The 24,184-nt window shown below is 43.5% G+C and overlaps 1 long non-coding RNA gene across 1 annotated transcript; it reads left to right on the top strand.

The window, feature by feature from the left end:
* Positions 1-2,238: 2,238 nt before the first annotated feature.
* Positions 2,239-23,935, top strand: LOC137322842 (uncharacterized). Its single transcript, XR_010963242.1, has 3 exons — positions 2,239-2,364; positions 19,304-19,639; positions 21,558-23,935. It is a non-coding gene; the product is annotated as an uncharacterized lncRNA (long non-coding RNA).
* The last annotated feature ends 249 nt before the right edge of the window (positions 23,936-24,184 follow it).

The raw sequence follows: 24,184 nt of genomic DNA, 5'->3' as shown, positions 1-24,184 counted from the left end.
TGCACCATCTTCCCTTTTGTCATTTAATCACTCCTGCCCTTCACCCTATAACAGACCTTCCTTTTGGTCCTTTCTCCCCTTCTCTCCACAATACTCCAGCTGAGGCCCAACCAGTGTTTTAAAAAGTTTTAGCACAACTTCCTTGCTTTTTTACTCTATGCCTCTATTTATAAAGCCCAGGATTCCATATGCTTTTTAAACAGCCTTCCAAATTGTCCTGCCATCTTCAAAGGTTTGTGTATGTGCATCCCCTGATCTCTCTGTTCCTGCACCCACTTTAAAATTGTACCATTTAGTTTATATTGCCTCTCCTCATTCTTCCTACCAAACTGCATCACTTCACACTTCTCTACATTAAATTTCATCTGCCATGTGTTTGCCCATTTCACCAGTCTGCCTATGTCCTCCTGAAGTCTGTTACTATCCTCCACATTGTTTATTCACAGATTTGTTAAAGGAAAATCACATTTGACTAACTTGATTGAGTTCTTTTATGAAGTAACGGAGAGGGTTGATGACGGTAGTGCAGTTGATGTGTATATGAACTTTCAAAAGGCATTTGATAAAGTACCACATAATAAACTTGTTAGCAAAATTAAAGCCCATGGGATTAAAGGGATCGTGGCAATGTGAATACAAAATTGACTAGGGGACAGAAAGCAGAGAGTAGTGGTGAACGGTTGTCTTTCAGACTGGAGGGAAGTGTACAGTGGTGTTTCCCAGGGGTCAGTATTAGGACCGCTGCTCTTTTTGATATATATTAATGACTTGGACTTGGGTATAGAAGGTATAGTTTCAAAGTTTGCAGATAACACAAAACTCGCAAATGTATGAGTTTCATTTATTAGCCCATACTTTTCCAAGTGCCAATTCATTTTGTCCCTGATTATTTTCTCTATAAGTTTCCCCACCACTGACGTTAGGCTGACTGGCCTGTAATTGCTCGGTTATCCCTCTCCGTAGGTGTAACATTTGCAATCCTCCAATCCTCTGGCACCGTCCCCATATATAAGGAGGATTGGAAGATTGTGGCTAGAGCCTCTGCAATTTCCACCCTTACTTCCCTCCGTAACCTAGGATGCATCCCATCTGGATCAGGTGACTTTTCTACTTTGAGTACTGCCAATCTTCTAAGTACCTCCTTTTAATCTATTTTTATCCTATCCAATATCGCTACTACCTCCTCCTTTACTGCTATAATGGCAGCATCCTCTTCTCTAGCGAAGACGGATGCAAAGTATTCATTTAGTACCTCAGCCATGCCCTCTGCCTCCACAAGATCTTGTTTTTTGTACCTAATCGGTCCCACCCTTCCTTTGATTACCCTTTTATTGTTTACATGTTTATAAAAGACTTTTGAGTTCCCTTTTATGTTAGCTGCTAATCTAATCTCATACTCTCTCTTTGCCCCTCATTCCCTTTTTTAGATCTCCTCTGTACTTTCTGTATTCAACATGGTTCTCTACAGAATTATGAACCTTACATTCATCTTAAGCCTCCTTTTTCTGTTTTATTTTAATCTCTATATCTTTAGTCAACCAGGGAGCTCTAGCTTTGGATGCCCTTCCTTTCTCCCTGGTAGGGATGTGTCTACTCTGTACCAGAAACAACTCCTCCTTGAAGGCCTCCCATTGTTCAATTACTGTTTTGCCTACCAATTTCTGATTCCAATCGACCTGGGCAAGATCCCTTTTTAACTCAGCCTTCCTCCAGTTAAGCATTTTCACATTTGATTGTTCCTTGTCATTTTCCATATCGATACTAAACCTAATGATATTATGATCATTGTCCCCAAATGCGTCCCCAAACTGAAACACTTCAACACTGTTTCTCTCTCCAAAGCTGCTACCTGGCCTGCTGAGTATTTCCGGAATTTCTGTTAGAAAAATCTTAAACGTTTTGCTGCAAGCCAGCCGTGGAAAAGAAAATTGAATAGTTTGGTAACTTTGCCAGCGTTTCCACACTCATTCTGTAGCTTAAAAACATCAGATTGCCATTCCAACAGGATGCACACTTTGGTGGAAACCAGCGTATTCTTCTACGGGCTTTAAGACCTAGAGGGAATGTTTGTATTGGAGCGACTGAAAGACGGCGCGAGCCATGCAACAACCAAACGCGAAGGCGGAAACTAGAGTGAGTGGCATCGCTGTTAACCACTCAAGTAAAAGACTGGCCTGCGCGAAGTTTTCAATAGCCAATGAATGGAATGAGTAGGCGGGCGATCCGCTATCAGGTTAAGTTGAGAGGAGAGTTGTGAACCTACCCGGTAGCTGTGGGAACCACAGCAGCTGGAGTGGAACCAGTGACAGTTAACGGTCTCCGCGATACCGAACGATGGTGACAGTTGGGAACAACGGCCAAACGGTATGGAACTGCATATTTCTGTGTAGATATAGATACAGTCGCGCATAAATAAATCTTTATTTTATATAGAAATATTAAGTATCCAGTCGAACATTTCTCTCACAGTGTGTACTATTTTTGGGAGGATAAGTTATTTATAATCAACGCACATTTTTTATTCGTTTATAGCTTTGTGGGGAAAAAATAGTTAATTCACCACTCGGATAAATTCCCGAAAAAGAGAAAGCAACAATGTTCTCCTTTTAACGTCTTGTCCCAATTCATTGTTTTGAATCGCAGGTGTTCTGATGGGATTTTCGTTTCCGATATTATCCTCTTCCCCCCACCCCCCGCCCCTACTCCCCGCTCCAAAAAAGAATAAAACGAGGAGAAAGCTGTTCATGAATAATACATATTGCTTTCATCCTCTGTGGTTACATTATTTAATTAAAAATATATTATTGAAGGGTTTTAGTTATTCTCTTTGCAGTTTACTTTTTTCATTAACAGAGACATGTCTGCATTAAATAAGTGTGAACAAAAAAACAATTTCATTCGAAATCCTCACAGTGAGGATATGATGTCCTATAATAAAGATTTAAGGATCCCTGATGTTCAGTAAAGATAATTTCGAAAGTTATTTTGTTCCGTTTTTGTTTCTTCCCTGTACTTTTCTGGTATTGAGTTCCAAATTGTTTTTCAAATGCTTAATTTCCTTATAGTTGTGCATTTCCATTAGAATAAAGAATGAAAAATGAAACTGCACCTGATACAGAAATAATAATTGTTAAAACAGTTTTAAAAGGATTACAGGAAATTGTTAGTGACAGCAAGAACTTTTAGTTAGTGAAAACTAGAGGTATTTGCCGAATTCAAAAACATGTGATAAAGTTCGACTTCATTGGCTGTGAAGCGCTTTTGGACGTCCCAAGGTCGTGAAAGGTGCAATATCAATTCACGTTCTTTCTTTCTTCTATAAATTGCGTAATACATTTAAGTAATTCTAGCGCAGGTGCAACAAAATGGAAATGGTAGAGGAAACAACTACTGTTAATAAAGGGAACGTATGAAGGGGTAGTGTTCCAACTGTAAATAGTGTTCTGGATTAATAAGTGCCCTTTTGTCAGAAAATATGTTTATGCACTTACTTTGTTTTGTAATTTCTTACCTTATTTTCACAAACACTTTCCTCTGTGGTTGGCAGGGTGGCATCTTTTTTTATTCGTTCAAGGGATGTGGGGGTCGCTGGCAAGGCCAGCATTTATTGCCCATTCCTAATTGCCTTTGAGAAGGTGGTGGTGAGCCGCCACCTTGAACCACTGCAGTCCGTGTGGTGAAGGTTCTCCCACAGTGCTGTTAGGTAGGGAGTTCCAGGATTTTGACCCAACGACGATGAAGGAACGGCGATATATTTTCAAGTCGGGATGGTGTGTGACTTGGAGGGGAACATGCTGGTGGTGTTGTTCCCATGTGCCTGCTGCCCTTGTCCTTCTAGGTGGTAGAGGTTGCAGGCTTGGGAGGTGCTGTTGAAGAAGCCTTGGCGAGTTGCTGCGGTGCATCCTGTGGATGGTATACAATGCAGCCACTGTGCGCCGGTGGTGGAGGGAGTAAATGTTTAGGGTGGTGGATGGGGTGCCAATCAAGCGGGCTGCTTTGTCCTGGATGGTGTCGAGCTTCTTGATTGTTGTTGGAGCTGCATTCATCCAGGCAAGTGGAGAGTATTCCATCACACTCCTGACTTGTGCCTTGTAGATGGTGGAAAGGCTTTGGGGAGTCAGGAGGTGAGTCACTTGCCACAGAATACCCAGCCTCTGACCTGCTCTTGTAGCCACAGTATTTATATGGCTGGTCCAGTTAGGTTTCTGGTCAATGGTGACCCCCAGGATGTTGATGGTGGGGGATACGGTGATGGTAATGCCGTTGAATGTCAAGGGGAGGTGGTTGAACTCTCTCTTGTTGGAGATAGTCATTGCCTGGCACTTGTCTGGCGCGAATGTTACTTGCCACTTATCAGCCCAAGCCTGGATGTTGTCCAGGTCTTGCTGCATGCGGGCATGGACTGCTTCATTATCTGAGGGGTTGCGAATGGAACTGAACACTGTGCAATCATCAGCGAACATCCCCAATTCTGACCTCATGATGGAGGGAAGGTCATTGATGAAGCAGCTGAAGATGGTTGGGCCTAGGACACTACCCTGAGGAACTCCTGCAGCAATGTCCTGGGGCTGAGATGATTGGCCTCCAACAACCACTACCATCTTCCTTTGTGCTAGGTATGACTCCAGCCACTGGAGAGTTTTCCCCCTGATTCCCGTTGACTTCAATTTTACTAGAGCTCCTTGGTGCCACACTTGGTCAAGGGCAGTTACTCTCACCTCACCTCTGGAATTCAGCTGTTTTGTCCATGTTTGGACCGAGGCTGTAATGAGGTCTGGAGCTGAGTGGTCCTGGCAGAACCCAAACTGAGCGTCGGTGAGCAGGTTATTGGTGAGTAAGTGCCGCTTGACGACACCTTCCTTCACTTTGCTGATGATTGAGAATAGACTGATGGAGCGGTAATTGGCCAGATTGGATTTGTCCTGCTTTTTATGGACAGGATTTTCCCTGGGCAATTTTCCACTTTGTCAGGTAGATGCCAGTGTTATAGCTGTACTGGAACAGTTTGGCTAGAGGCGCGGCTAGTTCTGGAGCATGCTGCCTGTGTTTCCCCTTGGCTGAGATGCCAAGAAATAATGGCCCAGAATTTCCAGCAATGGCAAGATTGGCGATGTACACAATGAAATTTTGCCATTTCACATACCGATCTCGCCATTTCTAACTTACTCCAAAATTTCCTGGTTTTCTAATTAGCATATGCCACAGCAAGCATTGCGGCATATCAGAAGTGGCACAGGCAATGGCCAATAATTTGCTACAATTCATTCATCGATGGTACTAAATCTTACAACTTGACTATAACTCAAGGGGAGAAACTTAGTGGATTTAATATAAGTTTAAAAAATGGTAATTGAGAAAGTAGTGGGATTTAAGATGGACAGATCTCCAGGACCCAATGCTTTTCATGCCAGGGTATTTAAAGAAATTTGCAAATGCATTAGTCATAGTTTTCCAAAGCTCACGAGATTCAAGAATTGTGCCTTGGGATTACAAAATTGCAAATGTCAAATCTTCATTTAAGAGAGGGAGAAACCAGATAACTACAGACCTGTCAGCTTAACATCAATTGCCTTTAACATCAAGTTACTGGAATCTATCACCAGAGACAGAGTGACTGAGCACTTGGACAAGGATAGTTGATTAAAGGGAGTCAGCATGCATTTGTGAAGGGTAGGTCATTTCTGATTTAAACTAGTTGAATTTTTTGAGAAGGTCACTAGGATGGTAGATAGGGGAGTGTCTATGGATATTGTCTGTAGGAATTTCCAGAAGGCATTTGATAAGGTTCCGCATAAGAGATTATTAGCAAAAATGAGAATTGTAGGTAACCTTGTGATATGGGTCAGTAATTGGTTGGGAGTTACGAGACTGAGAGTAGGGATAAAAGGTTCGTTCTCTGATTGCCGGGATGTGACAAGTGGTATTCCCCAGGGACCTTTACTGGGATCTCAGCATGTCACCATATATATTAATAACTTGGATGAAGGACTAGAGAATTGTGCATCCAAGTTTGCAGAGGACACTAAGTTAGGAGGCACTGTAAGTTGTGTGGATGTGAGGAAGAAGTTACTAAGAGACATAAACAGACTAAGAGACATAAACATTTGCCTGAGGAAGGAGAAAATCTCCGAAAGCTTGTGAATTTAAAATAAAATTGCTGGACTATAACTTGGTGTTGTAAAATTGTTTACAATAAACAGACTAAGTGAGTGGTCAAAACTATAGCAGATGGAGTTCAGTTTGGGGAAGTGTGAGTTCATCCACTTTGGATCTGAGAAAGACAAATCCATTTTTTTTAATGCTGAGAGACTAGGAGCTACGAAGGAGCAAAAGGATTTAGGTGTCCATGTACACAAAAGCTAGTACATAGGTACATAAAATATTCAGGAACGCTAATGGAATGTTGGTTTTTACCTCAAGGGCTTTAGAATTCAAAAGTAGAGAAGCGATGCTTCAATTGTACAAGCCTTGGTCAGGCGTCATCTGGACTACTGTGTTCAGTTTTCGGCACCGAACCTCAAGAAAGATATATTAGCCTTGGAATAGGTAGAGCACAGATTCACCAGAATGATACCAGGACTTAAAGAGCTAAATTATGGGGACAGGTCATATATAAACTTGGTTTGTATTCCTTTGAGTTTGGAAGGTTGATGGATGATCTAATCGAGGTATTTCAAATCATTAAGGAATTCGATAGGGCAGATACAGATAAACTATTTTCTCTGGTGGGGGAATCCAGAACAACAGGGCATAATCTTAACTTTAGAGCTACGCTATTTAGGAGTGAAATCAAGAAGCACTTTGAAAATTTCAATTGACTCAGCATCCATGGCCTTTTGGGGAGCGAGTTCCAGATTTCCACTACCCTTTGTGTGGAAAAAGTGCTTCTTGACTGAGGTTGATAATTTTTTGTTGGGTAAGGGTATCAAGAGAAATGGAACAAAGGCAGGTAAATGGACTTGAGGTACAGATCAGCCAAGATCTAATTGAATGGCGGAACAGGCTTGAAGGGCTGAATGGCCTACTCCTGATTCTTCTTGCATGTGATTTGTTTCCTTTTTAACATCAATTATTACAAAGCAAAGAAATACAAGCCCCATGATATGTGTTGTATCGTAATGTGATTCCAGCATTTGAAGCCTTGAAAGAATGTCTGCATGGAACAGTCAGTAAATAGTTTATATTTATATATGGATCTTTGCCATATGTAACCCTGGTACCAGAATGATTTTTAAAAGGCATTTTATCTTCTGGTGTAGGTTTTCACATGTTAGCACCATCTTGGCTGGGAGTGCAAGTACAATTGATATTTCAGGACCCTTGTAGTTTCAAAACTGTTCTTGCAATCTCCTCAAAATATTTGGAATCATACTGATATTTTAAATCCCTCAGTGACACGGGGCACTTTTGAGTGGCAACGATTTTTACAAAAACCTCAGTCATTTAATCAAAAAGTTATCTCATTGCAGCCTTTAATCTCTTTTAACGTATTTATCGAGTCAACCTTTCTCAATACTTTCATTGAAATTCATTTCTGAATCTTAGCAACCGTCTAATCTTTGTAGTTTTCATGTAAAACTGTGATCAAACCAAAGTCCTCACTTCTCCTTTCTGGCCTCCGAAGCCGATCCATGTTAACAATTTTAGGTCATTGTATGCAAATTTGTTGAAGCAATAAATTGAAACATTTCTTTAAAAAGGCAATGAAACTGACAGGAGTTGCTGTCAGTTGAATTAAACTGCATCATTGTGTGCAATAAGTTTCAGCTTGGAGTTGTTTGCCCTGTGAACACCTTTCACACTCTGTAATCTCAGTGATAAATGGCTATTAACTAGATGAATTATGATCATGACTATTTATTAAGCTAATGTGACTCAGGTCTCTGCAGCTTTATATGCTACAATTTATTCTGTCACCTCAAATCAATGCATGAGTTATTTTCCTCAAACAAAATATTGAAATCAAATTAGAATGTTGCTTTTGCTGGTACTGTTTCCTTACGGATTCATTGCACAGGTTAGTTTTAATTCATTGCGTAATCAAATTCAAGGACATCTTCATGTATGTACAAAAAATAATATCAATGAAGTTAGTGAAGCAATAATTCTAATATTTAGAAAACCTAATGAAGTTAAACAAATGGCTCTCTTGTTTCTCATACCGATCTTGGAGCGATAAATCACGCCACTGCCAGGTCACCAGCCTCGTAATTTTCCAATCTAAGTGGTAGTGGCGAGAAAGTAAGCGTCCATTCAGGAAAGTTACGATTGCCATTAATTTTAACTTAATTAATTAACTTAAATACTATTTCGTCAAGGGCAAGAGTGGCGCAAATGGCCCAGAAAATTTTGGCGTGGCCTAAGTAATGGTTTAAGTCAATAATGCCATAATTTCCTGGAACATTGTGCTAGAATAGTGGCGTACAATGCAGTTACATAATTATTATAATGCAAGTTATCAGGAAATTCCAGTTAAATGTGGAAAAGGATTTCTCCTCTGTTTGGTCAGTTTCTCCTCACTCTCCAGGTGACCAGGCACGACCTGAGATAATCGTATGAACGTTAAATTGAGACAGGTGTTGAAAATTGAGTCTCCTTATTGACATTCCAGTTCCAGTGTTCTATTTTTAAATTCTAGTTTGTACTGTCAGAGTGACTTAGGATTCACTGATTGCCACAAAAACCCATAGCAGAGAATTTACTAACTGCATAGCCTGATGTGAATTATTGCTTCACCTCTATAGAAATGAGTGCATTTTTAAGGGAAAAATATTATTGTGCTATTCTTTCTAGTATTTTGGCTTTAGTATTTGACAAAAGCATTGAATATTTAAAAAAAATAACCTGTGGGTGAGCAGACATAATGCACAATTACATAAACTAAAATCACACATAAAAATGTTTTATACAAGGATGTAAGCAAAAGTTATTTGGTAATAAAAGGTCAGTAGAGCCTCAGTCTTCAAAGTATAGAAACCATAGATCTGTAGTTACATATTGTAGATTGCTGACTTTAACATGTATAATACCACTCATAAAAGGGCACAGGAGCCAGCATTTGTTGAAACAATACGGCAGCATTCTGGCATACCAGCTAAGTTCACCGGGCAATATTCCTGTCCCCCGCCATTGAGCATTAAGGCTGCATGCTGCCAAAATATCTCATCAGAATTTCATCAGATGATGGAGAATCAGCAGCTTAGGATATGATATCAACTTATGATTTTTCTCGCTTGCAGTGTCACAGGACACTAAAGTCCGAACCTTTTGACTTTCTTTGTTGTGTTTTGTGGTTGTAGCCTAGTTAATAGCAGTCAGCATGGATTCTGAAGGGGAAGAAACTGCCTGACCAACATCCTTGACTTCTGTGAGGAAGTGACAACCCAAATAGACTGTGATAAACCCTATGAAGTGCTGTACCGTGACTTTCAAAAAGCTTTTGATAACATTCCATGTGAAAGGCTATTAATTAAACTCAAAGCTATGGGGATTCAGGGTAAATCCTGGGAATGGATAAGAAACTGGCTGAAGAGTAGGAATGACATGCAATCGTTAGAGGAATTATGTTGTAATGGAGGAAGTACTGAGTGGTGTCTCTCAGGGCTGGCTGCTCGGACCAGTATTGTCTCTAATTTGCATAAATGACCTAGATTCAGAAACTCAATCCAAAGTGGTCAAATTTGCAGATGATACCATTACCAGTGGCAGTGAAATTAAAGGAGCAAGCTCAGAAATTACAGAATGAGTTGGAAATATGTAAATGAGCAGAACAATGACAGATGAAATTTGATGCAAACAAGTGTAAAGTGCTATACAAAGGAAAGAAAAATAGATGATACGCATTCTTCATGAATAGTGTTGAAATAACCATGAATTACGCTGATGGAGACCCAGGAATCTTTGTAGATTTGACACTGAACATGTCCAAACAATGCAGAGCAATAATCGACAAAGTTAATAGAATATTGAAAAACATAGCCAAAACAGTAGAATATAAGTCAGATAAGGTAATGATCAAATTTTATAGTGCTATGGTCAGATTACATCTTGAATATTGCATACTGAGTTATGGGGCAGGATTTCAAAAGGGAAAAACGGGTGGGTTGGGGATAGGGAGGCAATCAAAATTGGTGTTTTTGGGAGCAGGCAGACATCCCGGCTGGAACCCGCACGTTTTTGAAAGAGACCTGTTTGCGTGTGCATATCAGTCACCAGGAAGTCCCGCCCCCACTTAAATCCGGTGGGCCATTTATTAAAGGGGCAAATGTACCTCATTGAGGTACTTAAAGTAGTTTATTTTTTGTGTATTGGACACTTAAAAAGATTTTAACGTTACCTGGACGGCTTTCCAATGGCTTCCATTCACGCCTGATCAATGAGAAATAGACTAAATAAATGAAATAATATTACATTTCCCATTGTAAAAAAATGTAAATAAACATACCTTAAAAACAATGTTGCCTGGACCGCCTCCCGATGTCCGATGTCTCCACTCTGATCCCGATGTCCGATGTCTCCACTCTGATCCCGATGTCCGATGTCTCCACTCTGATCCCGATGTCCGATGTCTCCACTCTGATCCCGATGTCCGATGTCTCCACTCTGATCCCGATGTCCGATGTCTCCACTCTGATCCCGATGTCCGATGTCTCCACTCTGATCCCGATGTCCGATGTCTCCACTCTGATCCCGATGTCCGATGTCTCCACTCTGATCCCGATGTCTCCACTCTGATCTTAACTGCCGATAAGGTCTCTCACTCTCTCTTTCCCCCCCCCCCCCCCGCCCAACCCTTGGATGTGCAGCTCCTGTTGGCAGCCAGCCTATCAATCCAGGCCGGACATGAAACCTGGAAGAAGCATTGATTGGCCACACTAGGGTCTGCGATCGTGACCCACCTACTTTCCTTCCGGGTTTCGCCAGCCCTTAACATCAAGGCAGCATTTGACCGAATGTGGCACCAAGGAGCCCTAGTAAAATTGAAGTCAATGGGAATCAGGGGGAAAACTCTCCAGTGGCTGGAGTCATACCTAGCACAAAGGAAGATGGTAGTGGTAGTTGGAGGCCAATCATCTCAGCCCCAGGACATTGCTGCAGGAGTTCCTCAGGGCAGTGTCCTAGGCCCAACCATCTTCAGCTGCTTCATCAATGACCTTCCCTCCATCATAAGGTCAGAAATGGGGATGTTCGCTGATGATTGTACAGTGTTCAGTTCCATTCGCAACCCCTCAGATAATGAAGCAGTCCGTGCCCGCATGCAGCAAGACCTGGACAACATCCAGGCTTGGGCTCATAAGTGGCAAGTAACATTCATGCCAGACAAGTGCCAGGCAATGACCATGTCCAACAAGAGAGAGTCTAACCACCTCCCCTTGACATTCAATGGCATTACCATCGCCGAATCCCCCACCATCAACATCCTGGGGGTCACCATTGACCAGAAACTTAACTGGACCAGCCATATAAATACTGTGGCTACAAGAGCAGGTCAGAGGGTGGGTATTCTACGGCGAGTGACTCACCTCCTGACTCCCCAAAGCCTTTCCACCATCTACAAGGCACAAGTCAGGAGTGTGATGGAATACTCTCCACTTGCCTGGATGAGTGCAGCTCCAACAACACTCAAGAAGCTCGACACCATCCAGTTCAAAGCAGTCCGCTTGATTGGCACCCCATCCACCACCCTAAACATTCACTCCCTTCACCACCGGCACACTGTGGCTGCAGTGTGTACCGTCCACACTGGATGCACTGCAGTAACATGGTACACACTGGATGCACTGCAGCAACTCGCCAAGGCTTCTTCGACAGCACCTCACAAACCCACGACCTCTACCACCTAGAAGGACAACAGCAGCAGGCACATGGGAACAACACGACCTGCACGTTCTCCTCCAAGTCATACACCATCCCGACTTGGAAATATATCGCCGTTCCTTCATCGTTGCTGGGTCAAAACCCTGGAACTCCCTTCCTAACAGCACTGTGGTTGAACCTTCACCACATGGACTGCAGCGGTTCAAGAAGGCAGCTCACCACCACCTTCTCAAGGGCAATTAGGGATGGCAATAAATGCAGGCCTCGCCAGCGACGCCCACATCCCATGAACAAATTTTTTAAAAATCACACACTTTCCCTCCCTCCCGGATTCTTCCCACCGGCATATTAAAATCCTGCCCGTGATGACAGGCTGGACAAACTTGGATTTTTTTCCCAGAAAGGACACATCTGAGAGGTGATCTTATTAAGCGTATAGAAACATTTAACCCAACATATTAGTTAAATTAAACTGCAGTAGAAATAGGGGACACCAGTTCAAACTAGTAAAATGAAGTTTTAGGACTAATATCAGGAAATTCTTCTTTACACAAAAAGTGATCAACATGTGGAATAAACTTCCAGAAAGAATAGTGGAACCAAAAACCCTGGTATCATTTAAGAAACACCAGATGTGACAATGGGGAATGTTATGATCTCTGGATTGATGAATTAAAATGGACCAAAGGCCTTCAACTGTAATTATCTTGTGATCTTGTGTAGTAAAGTCTTTAGCTAGTCCAAAACTTTATTAAAGTTCCACAATGCAAGTTGTCCATTTGGACAGGCAGATAATTATTTATCCTACAATATGGAAAATCTCTTCCTCCCTCATTGAATGCTATTGTTCAAAGGTTTCTCACTGCACCATGTCACAAAAATTGCAATACACCACTTATAGCGAGCGCTATGGTGCTAACCCGATTTGCCTGCTATACACAATGATTGGTTTATATGAATCTGTGATGTTTGTTTATAACCCTGTACAGTACTACAGATGAATTATTTCCTCACTTGACTAGTTGCTTTCTGTGTGAGTAAATGAGGGGAACTGAAGGAGTAGCTTTAATTCCAAACTGCCGCCAATAGATAAATTCACGACATAGAATTAGTTAAATCGGGAAGTCACAAAGGTGAACGTGGCTTTCGGATATCACCTTAGCATGTGAAATCCTCTATTAGCAACAAATTTTAAAAATCTAACTGAGGCTTGAAAGCTGCCCCAATTCATGCATTTGTCAATCACCGTGTTCACTATTTCTCCAAGCACCATCAGTATTAACCAACATCACTTATAGGTTATTAAGTAAAATAGGTTATTGCACCTTAACGAGGTGCTCACTGACCGAAATAGCCAGTGCACTTAACATGCAGTAAGCGGCAACTTTGTAATTGACAATAATGGTAATGGCAAATGTTTGCATTATTTGCCCAATTTAAATGATTGTCCCATTTAAACGTGAGTGGTTTAAGTGATGGGGACTGTACCAGCAATTACTAGGTAAGCACAGTCAAAATTTGCAATTTAGGAATTTCCTCGTGTCAGAATTGCACATAACTACATGACTCTTACTTTATGAAAATAAATTCAACACTTCATTCTCACTTAGATAAAGAATTATCAAAGGCTCTTCAAAGACTATGGGGATATGTACTGCTGTATGGTATAAATCACAAGCATTCCAAGTTTGAATCCTAATCTTAGTTGGGAAGGAGAGCTGCAACAACAGGAAGAATTTCTCTAGACAAACTGGTCTTAAAGTAAATCCAATTTATTTCTTTACAAGTATTCAGTGCATTGGTGCTCAGTACTTTTTTACCCTGGTGCTTCTCCTGGGTGATAATGGTATTGTGTGTCATCTTGTACTCTTTCTAAGCGCTTCCCCAGTGGAAGGGAGTTAAGTGAAATGTTTGGCTGCTGTGACCATGGTGCCCGTCTTTTGCCCAGTAACAAAATGGGTCTGCTACTGCTTCCGTTTTGTCCACACTGCTGTGATGGGGCTGCATAGTCCTGCCTGTTTTCTGGCACACCTACTTTTATTTGAGGTAAAGGGCTGGATGTACCAAATGTGGCTTTGCTCTGCATCTACTCCTGCCATGTCCCTGCAAAATGGCTCTCCATTCAATCTCCCAGTATTGTGAGATGAATGTGAGCATTCATGACACTGCCAATGTGCAAAGGACTCTGTTACCATTGCAGATGCTTCTGGAATAGCCACACGCTCCATGGTGGACTGAAGTTAAGTTGAGCAGTCATGCACAACTGCACAGATGCAGATAATGGACACCTTCGCAATCACCCCCAGACCTTGCAGGGCATTTTGCACCACCTAAAATGACCTCATAAAACATTCATGCTCAGATAGCAGCTTTCTTATAAATACAGAACTTGTGACGTCTGAATCCCAGGGCTCGGCAACTGAGGAAGAATGTAAGTTGGCCTTTGGGCCAGCAGGTTCCCGCTCATCCAGTAGCATCCCACGTACTCCTGCTCACTCGTACTCTATGATTAACTTGGTGCACCCTCTTCAAACTGACTAACTAAATCCTTTAAGGTGGATGCACCTATGCTATTCCTTGTGATGGATTGAGTAAGAGACACATGGTGCTGTGCGTTGCTGGCTTCTTGTGTGGCACTAGGACCTACAGGTGGTTCTTGGCGGACACTTATAAAAATATAAGAGGAACATGTTAGCAATCTGCCTGTGTGCATCCCTTCAAATACTACTTATGTCGCAATACACTGTATCTTGTGATATTCTTGGATGTATGCCTGCATGATAGTGAGTGAATGCATGAGTAAGGGCAGAAGGAAGAACTTGAGAAAGTGATACCAACCCTCTGGTTGGAAGATGCTTCTGACTGCACCTTACTCCACTCCCTCTTCGCTCTCAGTCCCGAAGATTTGCAAAGTTGCCTTCTCAAAGGCACTCACTGGTAAATAGTTTTAGAGCCTTCCTTAACTTATGAATTGAAAGGAGAGATAGTAACAAGAGCGCACCGACTTGAGTTGAGAGCACACATAGTGTGAACTGGGAACAGTGAGAACGGTACTTCCAAAATGGAAATTTGGTGAGAGTGGGAATTCGGAGCATATAGGGAAGGATAACCAGATATGTTTAATTGAAATTTATGCAGGAAAAGAATAGAAACTTAAAACTTAACTGTAGCTTATCTACAGTTTATAGTAAGAATGGCAGAAAGAAAAGGATATTGATGTGTTGTTTCTACAGGATGAGGCCTTGACTTGGACAGTGTCTCTGATTGATTGAAATTATTTAAGCTCAAGATCTCAGAACTTGAGGTGTAGTTGGAGATAACCTGATCCATCACAGAAGAGGAGGAAGAAACAAGAGTTTCAAAGGATAATCACCCCGCTGAGAGATAGGGAGCTGGCAGTGGTAGAAGAAAGAGGGACAGGCTAGAGCAGGGACACCCAGAACAAACTATTCTCTCCAATAAGTTTGAAGTACTGGCTTCCTGTGGGAAGAATGATAACTCTCGATAGGACCATCAAATGGATGACAGTGGCATCAAAAAACATGGCTTAATGGGGTCAGATTAGCAATTTATTTAGGAATGCAGTAGTAATAGGAGACTTGATCGTTAGAAGGGTGAACACTATCTTTTGCCGTCCAGACCAAGAGTCCTGGATGCTTTCTTGCCTCCAAGGTGGTAAGGTAAGGGACATTTTGGAATGATTGGAAAAAATTATATGTCACTCTGCTATTTAAGAAAGGTGAGAGAGGGAAATCAGGGAATTATAGACTAGTTAGCCTAACATCTGTTGTCGGGAAATTACTAGAGTCTATAATTAAGGATAGAGTGAACACTTGAACGTTTTCAGCTGATCAGAGAGAGCCAGCATCGATTTGTAAAGCGTAGGTCATGACTGACGAACCTGATTGAATTTTTGAAGAGGTGACTAAAGCAGTTAAAAGGGGGAAAAGTTAGTAGAAAAACAAGGCACCAGATTGAAAAGGGCAAATTTTAGAAAGATGAGGAATGAGATCATAAGATCCTAAGAAATAGGGGGCTAGAGTAGGCCATATGGCCCCTTGAGCCTGATCTGCGACCTCAACTCCACTTTCCCGCCTGAACTCCATATCCCTTGATTCCCTTAGACTCCAATAATCTATCTATCCCAGCCTTGAATATCCTCAACGACTGAGCATCCATAGCTCTCTGGGGTAGAGAATTCCAAAGATTCACAACCCTCTGCGTGAAGAAATTCTGCCTCATCGCAGTCCTAAATGTCTGACCCCTTATCCTAAGACTATGCCCCCTAGTTCTAGACTCTCCAGCCAGAAGTAACCGCCTCCCCGCATCTACCCTGTCAAGGCCTCTAAGAATTTTATACGTTCCAATGAGATCACCTCTTATTCTTCTAAACTCCAGAGAATATAGGCCCATTCTTCTCAATCTCTCCTCATAGGACAACCCTCTCATCCCAGGAAGCAATCCAATGAACCTTTGTTGCACCATCTCTAAGGCAAGTATATCCTTCCTTAGGTAAGGAGACCAAAACTGTACACAGCACAAGTATGGTCTCACCAAAGCCCTGTACAATTGAAGCAAGACTTCCTTACTCTTGTACTCCAACCCCCTTGCAATAAAGGCCAACATACCATTTGCCTTCCTAATTGCATGCAGTATCTGCATGTTAACTTTCGGTGTTACAAATCTCTCCGAACACCAACATTTAATAGTTTCTCGCCATTTAAAAAAATTCTGTTTTTCTAATCTTCCTACCCTCAGATAACGAAGCTGTCTGTGCCCGCATGCAGCAAGACCTGGACAACATCCAGGCTTGGGCTCATAAGTGGCAAGTAACATTCGCGCCAGACAAGTGCCAGGCGATGACCATCTCCAACAAGAGAGAGTTCAACCACCTCCCCTTGACATTCAATGGCATTACCATCGCCGAATCCCCCACCATCAACATCCTGGGGGTCACCATTGACCAGAAACTTAACTGGACCAGCCACATAAATACTGTGGCTACAAGAGCAGGTCAGAGGCTGGGCACTCTGCGGACAGTGACTCACCACCTGACTCCCCAAAGCCTTTCCACCATCTACAAGGCACAAGTCAGGAGTGTGATGGAATACTCTCCACTTGCCTGGATGAGTGTAGCTCCAACAACACTCAAGAAGCTCGACACCATCCAGGACAAAGCAGCCCGCTTGATTGGCATCCCATCCACCACCCTAAACACTCACGCCCTTCACCACCGATGCACCGTGGCAGCAGTGTGTACCATCTACAAGGATGCACTGCAGCAACTCGTCAAGGCTTCTTTGACAGCACCTCCCAAACCCGTGACCTCTACCACCTAGAAGGACAAGGGCAGCAGGCACATGGGAACAACACCACTTGCATGTTTCCCTCCAAGTCACACACCATCCCGACTTGGAAATATATCGCCGTTCCTTCATTGTCGCTGGGTCAAAATCCTGGAACTCTCGACCTAACAGCACTGTGGGAGAACCTTCACCACACAGACTGCAGCAGTTCAAGAAGGCAGTTCACCACCACCTTCTCAAGGGCAATTAGGGATGGGCAATAAATGCTGGCCTTGCCAGCGATCCCCACATCCCATGAACAAATTTTTTTTAAAAAGTGAATAACCTCACATTTCCCCACATTATACTCCATCGGCCACCTTCTTGCCCACTCACTTAACCTGTCTATATCCCTTTGCAGACTCTTTGTGTTCTCCTCACAGCTTATTTTCCCACCTAGCTTTGTATCGTCAGCAAACTTGGATACATTACACTCGGTCCCTTCATCTAAGTCATTGATATAGATTGTAAATAGCTGAGGCCCAAGCACCGATCCTTGCGGCACCCCACTAGTTACAGCCTGCCAACCTGAAAATGACCCATTTATTCCTACCCCCAACCCCATGAGCCCTTACCTTGTGTAACAACCTTTTATGGCACCTTGTTGAATGCCTTTTGAATATCCAAATATACTACATCCACTGGTGAGTTAGTGGAGATGAGGTGAAAAGAGAAATTTGCATACAAAGACTTCAGATCAACAATGGGATATTTTTTAAAAGGATGCTGCAAAGGTGCAAAATAAATGTATAGCATTAAAAATGATTCTGTGCATAAAGAAAGAGGTTAGAAACAAAATTGAAGAAAAGGGCATTGGGGCCTTTACGGATGATTAAAAATAAGAGAGAAAATGAGAATCAAAACATATTAAGAATAGTAAATTATTCTACAAATCTATCAGCAAAAAGAAAATGATTAAATGTGAGATGAGACATCTAATAGGAAAGGATTGTGAGCTAATAAAGGATAAATGAAAATTGGCAAGTATACTTAACAAGTACATTACATCAGTGTTTACAAAAGAGAAGGATTGCAAAGGAGGTAAATCCTGAATTGGTTAAAAGTGGAGTTGAGAGATTACTTGGGACGGAATGGGCGACAAGCCCGCATGACGTTAGCTGCATGATGCCCAGGCCATTTTAGCTCCCAGGCCTCATTAACATTTGAAGGGCGGGCTGCCTTTTTGATCACCTGCAGAATTGTGCAGTCTGCCCATGTGACCCACACAATTTCTGGCGTATTCCCCGACTGTACTTAAAGCGGGTATGCATCTCTTAAAGCGAGGTTGCATCCTCTGCAGAGATGAGCTGAAGGGCTGTCCCCCGCTTTCCTGATGTATCCCTGGTTGTCGTGGAGGAAGTGAGGGCCAGCAGGGAAGTATTCTTCCTTAGCACCCACAAGAGTATCTCTAAGGCCATTGTCAGGCAGGCCTGGACAGAGGTGATTGAGAGGGTCAGTCAGCAGTATCACCCCCAGGACCAGGGTTCAATGTAGAAGGAAGGTCAATGACCTCACAAGAGCAGCAAGGGTGAGTACACCTCTTCATCTTTCCACCTCTCTGAACACCACCTGAGAAACATCTCTGATCTCTTCCCTACCACTATCAACTATTACTTCCACTCCATCACATCCTTCACCATACAACCACAAGGAGACATTAAGACACCTTCCTTGCTCATTTAAAACACACACCTCTTCCTTTTCTCTCTTTATATTACACACTAGCACCATTCTCTTCTTACACACTACCACTTGCCCAATGACCAACTACTCCCACCATTTCTTCCTCACCACATCACACACACTTCCATTTACATTCAGCACCTTCTCGTCCTCCTTCCAGCTTGCATCTTCTACACCTCTCAACACATCCACTGTATGCACAAGCCCTGCACAACTCCATTTACCTTCTTAACAGCCACTCACTTTCGCTCTCTCATTCAGCAGGACAAGACAGTACATAATACCAGAGAGAAGAACAGGAGGGGTGGAGCAGTCCCCAAAACTTTTGCCCTCACACAGGCAGAGCCAGACACCCTAGAGATAACTCGCCCAGGCAGGGTCATTCTACAGACTGTTACCTGACCATGTGCAGCTTCTCTCTGACTTCCTAATTCTTCTCCCTTTTCTCTTTCTTCTAGGGCCTTCTCACCACCAAGAGATTGTAGCAGTAAAACAGACCTAGGAGGAGGATAATCTCCCTGAGGATGCAGTGTCAGGCGCTCCACCCCTCACTGGCACCAGCTCCGACATTGGCACTCCCCGTGCCCTAGAAAGCGAAGCTAGAGGGGTCTGCATGTGGTGAAACACCCAGAACCAATGGGCAACAGCAGCTACCAGTGGTAGAGACAGTACAGGAGGGACCTCGCCAGATGGTGACACCCTCTCCCAGCTCTGCTGAGGACAACAGAGATGAGGACTTCCAGGGCGCAGCCATGAGAAGCAAACTGTTGGCCACACTCAGACAGCTGTATGAGGTATTGGAAGGCGTGCCAAGAAGTTTCACCACAATGGCTGAGAGTGTGCAGGAGTCTGCATTCAGCCTCTGTAGTGTTATCTCTCATGGTATCACCACTCTGCAGTCTACCCTCGATAGTGTTGTTACCTCCAGGGATGTTACATCCGAGCCCTTACAGCAACAGTCCATGCCATCACACTTTGCAGCTTTGGTGGAAGCTGAAGCGGCTGCCAAGTGAACTCTGGGCTCCACATTGGAGAGAATGGTGAATCAAATGGATAAGGGCTTTGAAGGGGTCAGTCATCTTCTACAATCTGCTCTCCGGCAGATCAATGGAAGTGACGAGCCAAGAGAGTGGATTTGGCGTGATGAGAGTAGTACCTGTTGGCCTCTCTCTGGATGTCAGCATGTCCGCACATTTGTTCCCCCCAACCAGTACCCACCATGGTGCCAGCAAGTTACAGCAGTCTGCAGCCAGGCTCGTGCACCCAGAATTCACCGGCCACGAGCATCTCAAGGGTTCGCACGTGAGGAACAGCAACCTTCCACCAGCTCTGTTCAGGCCACTAGGGGAGCACCTTATAAGGATAGTAGATTTAGGAAACATTCTTTAAAGAAAAGCACTATGGGGTTGTTCACCTGGGTGAGAAATGAATGGAAGGCATTTATTATCCCACAGCACAAAGTGGGCGAAGACCCAGTGTCATGGGTCCTGCTTTCCTCTGTTTGGTTCCTGGAAAATAAGTATTCCTCAGGTGCACAACAGAGAAGAACTGGCTGTTTGGAATCAGAGATTGCTACAACATAGAAATGGGCCATTCAGTTCATCAAATCTGTGCTGGTGTTTTTCTTCGCATGAGCCACCTAATCTGATCACAATCTTTTGCCCGTTCACCAGGCCCTCTAATATTCTTTTTCAAGCAGCTATCTAATTCCCTTTTAAAAGAATTTATGTGCTCTGCTTGAACACTAGCCCTGATTTTAACTCGGAACAGGAATCGGGGGATGCAGGGGCCGAAGCGGGTGGCAAATGATCTAGCCTCTTGGAGCAAGAGCCCGGAGAGTTTTTAACTCCTGGGCCTCATTTAAATGCTCTGATACTGACTCCTGCCCAAAGTTGGTGGGAAATACATCACCCCCGGCAGGCAGGAGCCAAAATTGGCAAGGGGGTGTCAGGGTGTTGCAAGGGACCCATGGAAACAGTCCCCGGCAAGATGAGTCAGGAATGGGGGCGATAGGGAAAGTTCGCGATCGAGGGGAGGAGAGGGATTCTGGGGCTTGGAGGGTTGTGGTATCCTTGTGGAACCAGAAGGAGCACTCGTATTCCTCCTAGTCCACAAGAAACCTTTTAAAAAAAAATTAAAAAGAACACTTACCTGAGCCTCCTCCAGCCTGGATGGCGCCTGTGCCAGGTTTGAGACTGTGCAATCCTTAGTTGGGCCTGCGGTTAAAATGGCTTGCGCATCCCCATGACATCAGCAGGATGCGTCACCTCGATTCTAATTAGACCCCCGCTCCCCTGGTGTGGCTAGCCTTCTCATACCAGATTTTAGGATAGTTAAGATGGTGGGGTGCGGAAACACAGCACGAACCACCCCACCATCTTAGCCCCTGCTGGCATCGTTCCTGCCAGGTGGGTGAGGTTAAAATTCCCCCTAAGGTTTTGTAGCAAAGAATTCCACTTTCTAACCATCCTCTTTAAAGAATTTTTTTCTAATCTCCCCTTTAGTTCTTTTTGTGATTATCTTTCATTTGTGTTCTCTTGTTATGGTTTTTCCAACCAGTGGAAACAATTTATTACAAATTACCTTATTATAATGCTGCATAATTATAAAGACCCCTGTCACTCCTTAACTTTCTAAACTTTAGTGAAAAAAGATGTAAGTTCTGACGTCTTTCTTCATAACTTTAACCTCTCATCCCTGGTAACATCCTAGTGAACCTGTACTGCACGTGGCCCCTTCCTGCAGGCCAGCTTTGTACACAATGGGAGGAGAAGGCGCTATGAACATCTCCATCATCAACAATGGTGGAGCACACCACGTGAGTGCAAAAGACAAGGCTGAGTCATTTGCAACCATCTTCAGCCAGAAGTGCCAAGTGGATGTTCCATCTTGGCTTCCTCCCAAGGTCCCCACTATCACAGATGTCAGTCTTCAGCCAATTCGATTCACTCCACATCACATAAAAAAAAAACGGCTGAATGAACTAGACACAACAATGGCTACGGAACATAACAACATCCCAACTGGAGTACTGAAAACCTATGCTGTTGAAATAGCTGCACCCATAGCCAAGTTGTTCCAGTACATCTGGAACATTGGTATCTAACCGACAATGGAAAATTGCCTCCACAAATAAAATGACAAATGCAACCCGGCCTAACAGCCTACTCCCAATTATCGGAAAAGAGATGGAAGGAGTTGTCAACAGTGCTATCAAATGGCACTTACTCACCAATAACCTGCTCATCGATGCTCAGTTTGAGTTTCACCAGGACCGCTTGGCTTCAGAACTCATTACAGCCTTGGTCCAAACCTGGACACGATCTGAATTCCAGAGGTGAGGCGAGAGTGACTGCCCTTGACATCAAGACAGCATTCGACTGAGTGTGGCACCAAGAAGCCCTAGTAGAACTGAAGTCAGTGGGGATCAGGGAGAAAACTCTCCAGTGGCTTGAGTCATACCTGGCGCAAAGGAAGATGGTTGTGGTTTTTGGATGCCAATCACCTCAGGCCCAGAACATCGTCACAGGAGTTCATCAGGGCAGCCTCCTAGGTCCAACTATCTTCAGCTGCTTCATTAATGACTTTTTCTCCATCATAGTGTCAGAAGTGTGGCTATTGGCTGATAATTGCACAATGTTCAGCTTCAATCGCAATTCCTTAGATAATGAAAAAGTCCATGTCCACATGCAGCGAAACCTGGACAACATCCAGATATATGGTGATAAGGGGTAAATTACATTCAGGTCACTCAGGTGCCAGGCAATGACCATCTCCAACAAGTGAGAGCCAAACCACCTCCTTTTGACATTCAATGGCATTACCATCGCTGAGTCCCCAACATCACAGTCAACTTTTTTGCCACTGACTCCAGTCTGCCACAGTGGACATCACTTGCATCTCCCAGTCTGCAGTACACAGGTCACCTTTGCCATCTTCGTCAGGGCTAACCAATACATCACCTTCCCCACTGACCTCAACAGTCAGCAGGAGAGAGTTCAGGGATTTGTAGCTTGGCCAGTTTCTGCCGCATGCTGGGAGATTAACTGCACACATGTTGGCATTAGGGCACCACATCACCAGCCAGCAGCATTCATCAATAGAAAAAGATAAATGTGCAGCTAATGGCTGATCACAGAAACAGGATCATGCAAGTGTCTGCAAAGTATCCAGTCAGCAAAGTCTCGAAGCATTTCTCCAGGGACACTCTACCATCCCCATCCCCTCCCCCCAGTATTTGACTCTCCTAAGAACATGGCAGAATGGCTGCTGGGATATTTCCTCTATAGACATAGCTCATGAGCCCCTCTGCAACCCATCAGTCCTGATCAACACATAAAATAGAAGCCATGGAACCACCAGGATTAGAATTGAGCACAATATAGGGCTGCTGAAGATGAGGTTCAGGTGCCTTGAGGAAGGGGGTCTCTACAATATGCCTGTGAATAGTCTCCATATAGTCGTTGTGTTCTGCATATGTCACAACTTTGCCTTACAGAGAGGCGTGCCTTTGGAAGAGCCAGAGGAGCAGTAACAGGCCTTCGTCAGACGAGGGGGAAGAGGAGGAAGCAGCAGAAGAAGGAGAGCCACCTCAATGCTTTGCATCAAGACATCATAGAATGATAGAATCATACAGCACAGAAGGAGGCCATTCGGCCCATCATGCCTATGCCGGCTCTTTGAAAGAGCTATCCAATTAGTCTCACTCAACTGCTCTTGCCTCATAGTCCTACAATTTTTCCCCCTTCAAGTATTTATCCAATTTCCTTTTGGAAGTCAGTATTGAATCTGCTTCTACCACCCTTTCAGGCAGTGCATTCCAGATCATTAAAACGCGCTGCGTAAAAACATTTCTCCTCACCTCCCCTCTGATTCTTTTGCCAATTACCTTAAATCTGTGTCCTCGGGTTACCGACCCTCCTGCCAGTGGAAACAGTGATGGATCTACTAATTGCTCAGCGATCCTAATGATCTGTTCGGACAACTGCTTTATCAATGAAATACTGAGAATGCGGACTCAAAAACTGCTATGAAACCACGCTGTGAACCAACACGCCAAATTTAATAAAGGTGATCAATTTAAAACCAAACATAGTAATTGCTTTGAATTCATCTCTCACCCAAGTGCTCAACCCATAGTGCTTTTCTTTAAAGGAGGTTTCCGAAGTCAATGAGATGGTCCCCCAGTGGCCTTAGCAAACCCAGTGGAAGGCTGCTGTTGAGACCCTTCAGATACTCGTGTCCAGTGTCATCTGGGTGCTCGAGCCTGTGATGGCTTGGCTGTAGATTGCTGCTCCTCATTTGCTGCCAGGGCATCCTGCTGCCCCAGCTGACGCTGA

The sequence above is a fragment of the Heptranchias perlo genome, chromosome 6, assembly GCF_035084215.1.
Source record: "Heptranchias perlo isolate sHepPer1 chromosome 6, sHepPer1.hap1, whole genome shotgun sequence".
Classification (NCBI taxonomy): domain Eukaryota; kingdom Metazoa; phylum Chordata; class Chondrichthyes; order Hexanchiformes; family Hexanchidae; genus Heptranchias; species Heptranchias perlo.
The sequence above is the reverse complement of the archived record's forward strand: the minus strand, read 5'-3'. Positions and strand labels throughout refer to the sequence as shown.